This window comes from Podarcis liolepis (genome assembly GCF_965112155.1).
Source record: "Podarcis liolepis genome assembly, chromosome: 3".
NCBI classification, from domain to species: Eukaryota; Metazoa; Chordata; class Lepidosauria; order Squamata; family Lacertidae; genus Podarcis; species Podarcis liolepis.
Genome location: NC_139557.1, coordinates 68,494,476 through 68,507,386, shown reverse-complemented (window position 1 = coordinate 68,507,386; position 12,911 = coordinate 68,494,476). Strand labels below are relative to the sequence as shown.

At 42.7% G+C, this 12,911-nt stretch overlaps 1 protein-coding gene across 1 annotated transcript in view; it reads right to left on the bottom strand.

Moving 5' to 3' along the window:
- The window catches only part of LOC310703865 (VIP peptides-like), a 42,894-nt gene that overhangs the window by 10,977 nt on the left and 19,006 nt on the right, over positions 1-12,911 (bottom strand). The window contains exon 2 of the mRNA XM_083496659.1: positions 431-794. The gene's annotated coding sequence lies outside the window, so the exon portion shown is untranslated. The remainder of the gene's footprint in view (positions 1-430; positions 795-12,911) is intronic.

Here is a 12,911-nt window from a genome sequence, read left to right as displayed (position 1 = left end):
AGAATAAAATCCATGTGAAATTGAAGTGGACAATTTCAGAGGAAAGGTCATGTGCAACACAATTCACACTCTAGAAATCTGGATAAGGGAGAAGAAGAAAGCAGAAAGAGAAACAAAATTATGATAATAAAATAGAAAAAGAGTAGTGAGCAGGGACTCCCATAACAGCCGGAAGTAAGATCAAAAGCAGGAGCGGATCTGAAATACTGATTATTTTTCCTGAGGCCAAAGGAAACAACTTCAGTTATCTGGGAGATTAATCAGTAAAGGCATCAAAAGAAGAATTATCTCTCGACCAGATTTGCTTCCAGTCTGTGCATAGAAACTTTTTTGCCGTATTTCTTTTGCCACAAACAAACATTAGTCTGGTGTTTCTCTGAACTGAAATCTACCAGCACCACAAAGGGAAACTCCTAAAACTTTTACTTACAAATCCAGAAGAGGAACCTCAAAGGCAGGCGACACTAGGAGCTTTCCGAAGTGCTGAATTCCCTCGGCAGCTCCTTGGCTGATCCACAAGTTTCTTCCTCAGGTGCTGAGCAGGAATGTGCCAAGGAAAGTGCCTGTCCGTTTCTGCTCCCTCTAACTGCCGGTCTGAAGTTTCAGCAGCTCTCCTTCCTGGGCGAATGCCTCTCTCCCCCTTCAGTGCACTCTGTGCAGCCTTTCAAGCAGCCTCATCTTATAGGGTTTATATACACAGGACCACTTTTCCGCTTCAAAAAGAGCGTTACGTTGGAGACGTCACACTCCCAAGGGGATGAATGGAAATGTCTGTGATTGTTTTGTCCAGGATGCTGTGAGACAAAGGAAGTTCATATTTAATTCATGGGAAGCCCCCCCCCCGCCTCCTCTCTGTTTAAATTGATTTATTGCTATATTGATGAATGACTTAACATGAGTAACACTGGACTGGGCAAAGAATGCAGCTTTTAAGACACAAATCCTGCTTTCAGGAAGATGGGACTTATAAAACAGAAACCCAGAGCATTAAGTCATAGTTACCCATAGTGGGTCTCTTCTCTCCCCAATTCTTTTAATTTCTTTTTAATTGCCAAGCCAGAGCTCCCTGACACGTCTTTGAAAGATGAGCAAGAAATATCAGAAGATCCTGATATCAATTTCAAGACATACGACTATGTCTTTGACTTCTAAATTCTCAGATCAAAGAACAACTAAGTTTGAGTACTGTGTATGTTTGATTTTAACATCAGGCTATACTAAAAGTTATTTTCATATTACACAGAGAGCAAACCTAAGTGCTTTGCTTAGTAGAATTTCCTACATTTTTACACTGGAGCAGATAATACCTAGGATGTTCCTTTTTAATATTTTACTTTTCATATATTCGTATTTCTTCACTCTGCCAGATATCCTTTCTTTTCAATACCCTTTCTTTTCCAAGACAGGACTACTTGCTGCTCTCTCTCTCTCATTTTGCCCAACGTGTTTGCCCATTCCAGCAATCCCAGCTAATAAAGCATTAGTCAAAACTTGTACCCATAAACTAAACCAAATAATGGCTGACATTTAACTCTCTAGTTTGTTTGTATCACTGATTCCCCAGAATTAGCTGGTTAAACATTATTTATTGTAAAGGGAAAGACGCATAGAACATGAGGCCAATTCTTGGTGCTGAAAAAGAGAAACGACTCGTAAAGTGAAAAATTCCCCCCAGATAGACCTATTAAGTTTCAATGAAATTCCCAGCCTTGGACTCAAAAAATGTTACTTCATCTGAGTGAGGGCTCAACAGAGCCACACCTCAGATCCTCTTCCAAAGGCTGTGGCTTGTAACATATGAAATATAAGCATAATTGAAAGATATCTGTTCAGCAGGACAATTTCCCAGCATGCATGTAGAGAACAGGCTATCTGTCCTAGAGGTTTATCCTCACCAGGAGTGCCAACTTGGCCCCACTACTGTGAGTGCCTGGGGCTGTGGGTGCCATGCAGCATGCATGGCCCTGGCATCAAAAATTGTGGATGCCCAGCCCCTTCATGGGGAATTTGTGGGTGCTCAGGCACCCAGGGTCCCAGGGAGTTGACACCCATACATTTTTAACATTTCCTACAGCTAGGTTTATGCCTTCCAAGTTGATCACCATTTGCACAGCGAAAGAAACATTTTCTGTAATAGCAAATTTTAGAAGACAGGTGTATACTCACCCCCCAGGTTTGCTTTCATTACTTTGGTGGAACTGTTGTTTTAATTTTATTTCTTTCAGTATGCAAGCTGGCCAGGTATCACAGGTCTCTGACCAAGTACAAAGTGCTTTCCCCCAACCATTCAGTAGCCACGGTCACCCCAATAACATATTAGCTTTGCATTAATATATTTTCATTTTATAATATTATGTATATAATTTCATATCAATATGTTCATTTTATGTTGGCCACTTTATATGTTGTTTTTGGAAGAGGTTTATGCCAGGCTCTGAGTTTTATGCATTGTATTTGCATATTTTATCACGTTTGGTAAACCATCCAGAGGACTTCAGTTGATGGGTGGTCTTGAAATGGGAAATTAGTAAATAGGTGATGATAAACAACAGTTTAAGGATCATGACTATGGGATCAGAGGGAATGGCTTTCATCCTGTAGTGCCTAAAATCCATCTTTCTTAACTGCTTAAGATAATGGGAGTTGGAGTCCAATAACATCTGGCGGCTGCTTCTTCTTCTTCTTCTTCTTCTTCTTCTTCTTCTTCTTCTTCTTCTTCTTCTTCTTCTTGAATTTATATACCTCCCTATACCTGGAAGTCTCAAGGAGGCCCACATAAAAAGATCACAGTATATAAAATTAAAACAATAACCCAATTTTAGGTTGAAGTGTTTATTAAGCTGTGACGCACAGATCTTACATCACTTGAAAATGCAGTATTAGGAGATATGTAGAAAAAGTATTCCAGGGCCAAATCTGATATTTACATTCCAGGAGCTATCAGTGCAGTGGGGCAGGGGATTGAAGTTTGCAATTCATAAGCAGCAAGGCTGGGGCTCTGAAGGCACAGCAGCAGGAGCACCCACGCAGCCCCAGCCTTGCCAGGGCCACCTCCCCCACAGTCTTGGTAAGCGGCAGCAATGCCACTGTCAGGTGGATGCCTCTGGAACCCCAAACCACTGCATTGACCACTCCTGCTGCATTCTCTGTCTTTATATTCCCACCACATTTTGTAGGCTTACACATGATTTATGCATTAAGCATAGGCAACAGGTTTCTTCTGCAAAGGATGTGGCTACATAGGTTTCTTCTACAAAGAATATTTTGTACAAAGATTTGTACTAATCCCAATTAGAGAGGCGGGGTGCATTGGAGGGCTCCGGCAAGGCAAGGTTCGATGGTGGGATGAAGTCTAAGCACAGACTTCCAGAGCACTTTGTGTGCCTTGGCAATCCAGACATTTTTAAACAGCTGCAGACATGTGCCTTTAAAAAGGTTTTTACAAACTTTCATTATAGCAGCCTAATAGCACAGACCAAGTGGCTAGGGAAGAGCAAATACCAGACTAGGTGCTTTAACAAGGCAGAGGAGTAGCAACTATAATTCCAGTCCAAGAGAAACAACCAAGGCTCAAGAGCCCTAGATTAGGTGCATCTAGAGGGGATGTTAGCCAAATGGGCTAGGCTGCATTGTCTCAGCTCTCCATCTGAGTCCTTGTCCTCCAAAGTCTCCCACTCCTGCTCTGAATCTGAGGCTCAGTGGGGACAATGAGAGGTATATAAGTAGCATAAAGTTTCAAAAAGTAAAGATAGCCATGTTGACCTGTAAGAAATAATCCAAAATTCATATTAGGGCAATAACTTTATTGGGCCAACCAAAATATCACTATCTGCATGTTAAACTTCCCAGTAATTTTAATCAGGCTAGATGGTATACAATGGAAAGATCGAATGTGGGAGGAGGTAGAAGACATTCAAATGAGACTCTCTTAGCTGTTTTGTCGGTTTAAGGCTGTGCCAAGGGTTGGATAATCCAGAGAGTTTGTCCACAGGCATTTTTCTTTTAATGTTTCTTATGTAACACCCATCCAAAGGGCAGGAAAGTAGAAAGATTGCAGCAAACAACCATCACTTGGTCAGTTGTGGATTATGTACGAGGCATGATCCAGCCAAAATTAAAGTTCCATTGGTTCCATGGAACATTTGAGCATGAATAGAAACAATGTTTAATTTCCACTGAATGGAGCTGTTTCTTCTCACTCTTAAACCAAGCTAATTTCTCCTGATCTTTATCCAGAGATTTCCAAATCATGAGCAAATGCCACTGAAATTTAAGATGACTTGCTCAAAAGTAAATCACATAAGACTCATAGCCCCCAAACCCAATAAATGTGGAAGATATTACCATTTCCTCTTCCTTCTAATAAACTTCCCATCTCTCCCCTGTTTCATGTATTTGTGAGTTTAGGCAAACCTGATGGTGAATATTCAGTAATCCTTAATCACATTTTCTAATTCACTTACATAAAAATTAAATGAATTAAACCCAAAAAGAAATTGTCTGGATTTGTTTTCTGGGATGACAGCAGGGTGACTTAAACCAGAGTTCCTGGAAAGGACTGATTCCAGGAAGTTTGTTCCCCTTCTTCCTCTGTAACTGGCTGGGAAACAAACAGTCATGCCGTGGGATGGCAGGGCAGGCCATCGGTTTCTTGTGGTCACCCTGTTCTTCATTAAGTTTCCTAATATTTAACTTTACAAGTAGGATATAGAAAGTGAGCAGGAGAATAGGAAAGGGTGCTGAAATAGGAGGACTCAAACAAAGTACTTAGTCCATAGCACTTATAAACACTAGTCTCTCTCTCTCTCTTTTTTAGAAAGCTTAACTCAAAGCAACTTACAAAAAGGATTAAAAACAAGCATAAAAACAATCTAAAAGGCACCATTAATATATATAAAAGAGCAGAACCAACCCAACCCCATTAAAAGTAAGCACACAAATAAATCCGAGACCAGGGAGAAGAGTTGGTGAAAGAAGATTGGAAGAAATTTAAAGATTATCTACAGAAATATTGTAAAATTAATGAATGTTAGAATGATGTTAGAATGAAGTTAAGTGGTTTAAGCAGTAATGCTATAAAGGTGTATGTAAAAATGGATTGATATCAGGTAAAAATTTAAAGTTATACTATATTAAGTTAAAGGATTAGGAGAAAATAAAGAGGGAAAGAAATTGCTGAATTAACTAATTGAATTGGAACACAAAAAAGGGAGGTATGAGGAGGTCAGGGAAACAAGGATATGAATGTAAGGCATGGAAAGATTGATTCTTTTTTTTTCCTTTGTAAGTGTTTTCACTTTTTTATTCTGTATTTTGTATTTTATATTTTCTTTGTATTTTTAGGTTTGTCTGTTATTTTTGTACTTCTTGTTTTTATGTAATTCTTTTTTCTGAAATTTTAATAAATATCATTTTTTAAAAAAAATAAGCACACAAATAAAGTTTGGGTGAATAAGAATGTTTTTGCCTGTTGTCTAAAAATAGATGGTGATGGTTCCAGGTAAGCCTCCCTGGGGAGAGCATTCCATAAATGAGGAGCCACCACCGAGAAGGCCCATACTTGTGCCTCCTCCCTCTGCACCTCCCTCAGTGGGGGACACACAGGGCCTTGGATGAAGAATTCAGGGTCCAGGTTGGCTCTTGTCATTTCATCCAACTTTTTCAGATACAAAACCGAAGTCTGTGTCTTCTGGGATGCACTCCCAAGTCACATGACCCATGCCACAATCTCACCCTCCCAAGAGCTCTTTTTGGGGGGTGCATTTTGAGGCACCACACAATATTGCGACCCTGGAAAAAACGCTTTGGGGGGCAAGTGTGCATGAGATTGCAGCACTGGCAATGGCCATCATGATCTTGTGAGAAAAAATGGGCTGTCCCATTTTTTCCTGGACACGGTGTGTGTGGGGGGGGGGGAGAATCAGGCATTGAAGTATTGAGGTCCTGAGCCACAAAAGGCTTTGCCGGTCAAAACCAGCACTTCGAACTGGGCCTGGAAACTAACTGGTAGCCAATGCAGTGACGTCAGGTGTCCTGTTAGGTGTTCAGACCCATCTTGTCCCCGTCAGCCATTTGGCGACTGAATTCTGCACCTTTTGCAGCTTCAAAGTTCTGCCACCTACTGAAGTGAATGGAAACAGTGTAAGAGCAAAGCAGTGCTCTTCTGCAGTTCTTGTGAGAACATGAGATGAGGCCTGCTGGCTCAAAACATCCAATCCGGCATGCTGTTTCCCACAGTGGCCTAGAAGGGCATGGAAGGATCAACTCTTGTATGATTCTGTGTGCCCAGCAGCTTATTTTGGGGGGTATCTGATCCTCTGGTTGGTGCACACTGCTTTGAATGAGAAGAGGGCTACTGATCTAGCGTTATGGTTTAATGACATCCACTGGTAGATTAAAAGACTCTTTCTGTTGAGTGGTGGCAAACATCTAAACATGGTGTACATCAGTATGAAAGTTCAGCTTAGCTCTCCAGGTACCTCCCATTCATTTTAGTGAGAAACTTCCAAGTGTCTGGAATGGGCTGGAATTTGTTTGTTTGTTTGTTGTTTTAGAATAAATATAAGTATATATCTGCACATAAATATAAGTAAATCTGCACTTCCTGCTCACTGGGAAAGAAGACATGAAACAGCAAAGAGAAGGAAAGGTTGTAAGAGGGCATCAATCTGAATAGCACTGGCTATTTGGAGGTGGCTCAGGGAACATATATTTAAAAGTGATAGTCACATGTTCTGCTTTATGTAGACACCATACAATTCAATTCTCTATTCTGAGAAAAGTCACAGGCCTACTATAGCAACCACAAAACGGAGTTCAGAGTTTTATGGCTTGAGAACATGGTGGTTCAACATGGCATGAGAGCACCACCTTGCGGTGAAAAGAAATAACTTCCTAATCTAATTTTGGCTTCCCATGACACTTTTTATCAGGGTTGATGGCCATTAAAACATTTCTAGTTTAAATGTGAAAGACTCTCGATCCATTTTCTCAAATCTCTGGCAAGATGCTATGTTCCTGTTCCCCTGTGAAATCTTACTTATCACAAGGTGATATTTATCAGCTGACTACTTCTTCCCCTTATCTGAAACAATTTTTTGCCTTGCCCTACTAACATCAACACCAACACAAAACAGATCCTTTCATAAGCCCACCAGACCACAGTTTATGAAGGAAACATGTTTTGAATTAAATATAGCGTGCTTGCAAACCCTGTGCTGAGATGCTTGCTGCTCATTCATGCAAGTTTTTGTTTTTTTTTAATAATCCACATGGTGTTGTCTGCATCAAAATGCCAGCACTTTATATTCCCACTTCCCCATTTAATCTGGATTTATCCTTCACAGGAAAATCTAATGCGTATTTAAGATTATTATTTTTAACCCGTTTGAGGTATCCGAATACTCACCTGCAATATTAAATAAACCCCTATCTAGAAGCACTAATAGTCTGCCTCACTGTACATGCAACAGGAAAACCCACTCAGTCATAAAGCTGACTATAGTATGTGACCTTGGCTCAGTCCCTCTTTCTCAACCCAAAAAACTTCACAGGGTTATTCACAGAATAGAATGGAGTGGGAGTGAATAGAAGTGTAGTGTAACAGCTTTATATGAAGAAATAAAAAGGGAGGAAACACTGATTCCTGAAACTAACCCTTGATTTGCAGCATGGTCTTCTTACAAGAGTGTACCTGGATTCACATGTGCACAACCGGCACTCATGTATGTGTATATACACACTGCTGAGAGGTTTAGAATCTTCTGCTGAAGTTATAATGCACACTTGTTTATGAGTATGTGTTTTACTTTTTTACTTATGCTCCCAAGAAGCTCTCACACAGAGGAATAAAGAAAGCTTGGTTGAGCCTGGATAGCTCAGTTGGTTAGAGCACGGTGTTCATAACACCAAGGTTGCAGGTTTGAGCCCCATATGGGACAGCTGTATTGCAGGGGGTTGGACTAGAATGATCCTCGGGGTCCCTTCCAACATTGCAGCTTTATGATTCTATGATTACATGAAATAAAAGTGACTATTTAAATTGCAAAAACTGCAGTTTAAGCAGGCAGCGACTCCTGCAACATCTGAAGAGTGATGGATTCCCTACAGGAATGTAGACATGACAATTTTGCCATAAACCCTAGCTAGAAGTAGAAAGGGGGAGGAAGGAAAGTATACCTGTTCTTAAAGTGAAGTGGAAGTGTGCTGAGTCTTGGGGAGCACTGTGTAAGTTCTGTCCTGTTGGGGCTGGAAGAGATAGCTGCCTGTCAGCAGAGCCAACTGCCTACTGGGAATCTGGGGTTTAAAAAATAACATTCTTTCTAGTAGGAAAGGGAGGGGATTTAAAATGAACAGTGGCCTAACCCTTTCTCACCTTGACCATCCTAGTGAGAAATGGCTAAAACTTGGTCATCCCATTAGTTTCTCACTCTGTGTGTGTTCTGCTTAACAAAAGGGTGAATGACTTGGGACAGTGAGCAGTTAACTGAAGTGGCCGTCTCTTTGCCTGCCTCCTGTACCATCATTAGCTTGAAGGCATCCATTCAGGAGTTTGAATAGACTTTGCTAGCAACTTGATGTGATGTATGGTAGTGATGTATGGAAGTATGGAAGTGAGAGCTGGACCATAAAGAAGGCTGATCGCCGAAAAATTGATGCTTTTGAATTATGGTATTGGAGGAGACTCTTGAGAGTCCCATGGACTGCGAAAAGATCAAACACTATCCATTCTTAAGGAAATCAGCCCTGAGTGCTCACTGGAAGGGCAGATCATGAAGCTGAGGCTCCCATACTTTGGCCACCTCATGAGAAGAGAAGACTCCCTGGAAAAGACCCTGATGTTGGGAAAGATGGAGGGCACAAGGAGAAGGGGGCGACAGAGGACAAGATGGTTGGATAGTGTGCTTGAAGCTACCAGCATGAGTTTGACCAAACTGCGGGAGGCAGTGGAAGACAGAAGTGCCTGGCATGCTCTGGTCCATGGGGTCACGAAGAGTCGGACACGACTAAATGACTAAACAACAACAGCAACTTGAATTGCATATGTTGACTTTTCCAAGGTATGAAGATGAGGCCAGTATCAGGCTCCTACCAAAGTCAAGCAAGGCTCAAGGTGGAAAATTTCATGTCATGTTTAGGTTAAACAGTGGTGGACTTGGGTAATACAGTGCCCTGTGCAAATCTCATGTCATGTTTAAGTAAAACAGTGGTGAACTTGGGTGATACAGTGCCCTGCGCAAGGTCAAAAAATTATGCCTCCCCACAGCCCTCGTGCTGCCTTCCCAAAGGTGGTTAAGGAAGGCACAGTGCTTTGGGAAGGAGGTGTGAGGCTCTGGCAGGTTCCTAGAGCCCTCCCAGGGTCCTAGAGCCCTCTCAAAGCTGGCAAAGTGCTAACTAGGCTTTGGGAAGGAGGAAGGAGGACTCGAGGACCTTGTCAGGGCCTCACGCCTGCTGGCGACCCCCTTGACTGAGCGCCCAGTAAAGCACCAATCAGCAATGAAATGTAAATAAAACCATGGGGTTTACTTATAAGGTACCATATCTAACTTTGGGACACTGGTTGAGAAAAGATTATCAGAGGGTTATCCTCTGATACTATAGTTTTCTGATTCTTGCTATTCTTTTCCTGGGCTTGAAATGTATTTGTCTGCCCAGACTTGAGTGAGCCATGCCAAAGTCGCTAACCTTGAAAGGTCTTACATCAGTGATATATGAGTTGTTGATTTGCGTCAAGCTTCCACCCATCCTGTAGAGCTGTTGTTTCCAAATCTCCCCTTTTTTGCACCTGTTACGTTGAGAGTGCCATTTAAATCAATCTGCAGATCAATGTTATATCCAGACTCTAGCAGGAAAGACAGCAGCTATTTATATCTCTTCTTGTGATCCTAGTAAATATGTTTAAATGCACGTTATGACATGAAGGATTAGGAGTTGAAGGATATAAATATGGTGTGTGTGTGTGTATGTGTGTGTGTGATGTGTTCCCTGTGAAATGACCAAAAGCGACAGGTTTGTACCAGGATGAGATTCAGAGTAATTCTGGGGAGGTTACAATGTATAGGACCTTTTAGTAAGAGGGCAATGAAAGAAGTATATCAAATCATTGATAGTGTGGAGCACGTGCACAGAAAGCAATGCTTTCACCCTTCTTCTTTCATAATACTAGAACTTGGGACCTCCCAATGAAGTTGAATATTGGAAAATTCAGAAAATATTTCTTAACATACTAGATACCGTATTTTTCGCTCCATAAGGCGCACCTGACCATAAGGCGCACCTGACCATAAGGCGCACCTACTTTTTTTTGGGGGGGGGAATTCAAGAAAAAAAATATTATTTAAAGGGAGAGCTGAGCAGAGCCTGTATGCATCCCAGGCTCTGCTCAGCGCTCCCTTTCATGAGCCCTATGGAGCGTGTGTGCGGCGCTTGCAGTCAGTGGCAGGCTGCCCTTCTCCCTCCTCGGGGAAAAGCCCCCAAGAGCCACACACACACTCTGTGCAGCTCTTTAAAGGGAGTGTGGCTCTTGGGGGCTTTTGCGGGAGGTGGGGGAAGTGAGAGAGCCTCGCTCTGTCCCTTCCCCCACCTCCCACAAAAGCCAGGGTTAGCTGCGCGAAGCCTCCCCAGGGCAGTGGGATGAAGGCTCCCCGCTGTCCTGCAGAGGCTTCACGGGCTACCCCAGAGCTGCTCCCAGAGCTTGCAGGACTGGTAGTGGGGGAAGCCCGGCTTCCCCCCTCCCAGCCCCAGGGACCACACATTCGCTCCATAAGACGCACAGACATTTCCCCTTAGATTTTAAGAGGGGGAAAGTGCATCTTATGTGTGCTGGTCCCGCGGGGAAGGTTACCGTTGGCGTAGTCAAAGTCCGGTCCTGGGTCACTAGTCACACAAGGAGCGGGGCAAGGTCCGGAGCAGGAAGCCGGGCGGGGACAGGAACACTGGAGGGTCAGGTCTGGGTCCGGGCAGGAACAGGTACTCAACAACGACGTTGCTCCCGCAACCTGGGACCGGGCTGACTGGCCTTTATCTTCTCTGAGGCCAGGGGCGGTCCCGGCCCCCAGGAGACCCGCCTCTCCTGGCCTTAAGGCGAGCACTCCTCCTGGGAGAAACCAATTCCCTTCGCCTCTCTGCCCTGAGCCTCTGCAGTTCAGGAGAGGCTGAAGAGTTACTGGGCTCAGGGGGAGACTCACCTGTAGGCACTGAGTCCTCAACCACCTCTGGAGCTAGAGTGGATTCACCTGGTGCCTGCTCCTGAGGATCCGGCACAGGTGCAGGCGCCTCAGAATCAAAGCCCTGCCCCAGTTCAGCCGGCCCTGGAGGCGGGGACTCCTGTGCAGGCTGGGATTCCTCCGGTTCACCCTCTGAATCGGATTCCCAGGCCATCACATTATGGAGCGAAAAATACGGTTTAAAACCTCCACAATAGGGTTTCCAGTTTTTGCTGCCATGGTGAACCACAGTTCCTACGATAGCAGACCCCAGGCATGCAGCCAGTTAAGGATAATTTGAGAGTAATTATCCTTGCAAGCCCCCCCCCCCCCTGACTGCTTTCACTCACAGATCGTCTGGTACCTGCCTCCACTCCTACAGAATGCAGGGGGGAGGGGACGCTGAGTGCATAGCCTCCTCACACATCGGAAACTCTCCAACGTGGTCACCATGAGTGGAGATTCTTCTGTTTTATAAGATATATCAGAATTTGGACTTAAGAAACTGGCATGTTCTAGAAAAAGGAGACAAATTAACCTGCTAAATGAATCAGCCACTGAGTGCCAAGGTCTTGATCTGGAAAAGATTTTTGTCGTAATTGGATCGGTATGTGGTGGAGAGAACCCTTTGTTTTGTCTTTATATATTCACTATGCTGTTTTACGATTTTGCAGCTCTTCACGGAAGAAAAAAAAGTTAGTTACTAATGGATTGTAATTATTAATGGATAGCAATTATTAACGGAGGGAATCAACAAGAACTTTATAATGCTTATGGATTAATTGAAAGAATGGAACTGTGTGGAAAATCTTGGGATGTTCTGTGGCAATACCCTCCTACGGAGGACTCTAACTTTGATTTATTATGGTGTTGGCGAGATATCAGCTTGTTATCGGATGGGAAAGTATTCAAAGAAAACGCTGGAAGTCTACCTGGAGTAATGGTCAGACGTCAGACCACTTTCGGTTTTAAGAAAAGCATGATGGTGAAAGGTCTCTATGCAGTAAAATTGAGTCCTTGGAGTGGGGGGGGGATGCCAAAAATGATTGATTGCAACCAGAAAGGAAGGTTGAACGTTTTTTTAAAAAAAAAATCCACACAGAAAGTTACCAGGTATTAACTCCTCTTGCAAATTAAAGGATATGGAACAATTAAATACGAACAAAAGTCAACACATCAGTGGCTGTTAAAATAAAGGATCAATGCCGGAACTGTATTTTTTGGATTAAATAAGCAAATTGGAGTGGGAACAAGGAATCAATATCTCCTAAAAATCTCCTAAAATCAGAACATGGGAAGTCAACCAAAATGTTTAATTTGGAATCTGACAATTGGCTTTTTAAATTGAATTATGATTTGGTATTGTATTAATGTGGTCTATATTGTTATTAATGAAAAATTAATAAAAAATATTATGATGAAACCGCTACAATATATGGTGATGGCCATTAAGCTACATGATTTTAAAAGGAATCTAAATCAATTTATGGAAGATAAGGGTTATCAATTGCTGCTAGTAAATGATAACTATACTATACTATACTACCTCTAGAATTGGAAGCAGTATTCCGGCTGTGGCCCTCATATCCCGTTTGTGGCCTTCCCAATGGAATCTGCTTGGCCACTCTACTTATGTTCTTTTGCTAGGTCCAAGCCATCTGAAAGAACATGTTCCCTCATATGAACCTGCCCAGGTTTTAAGATCTT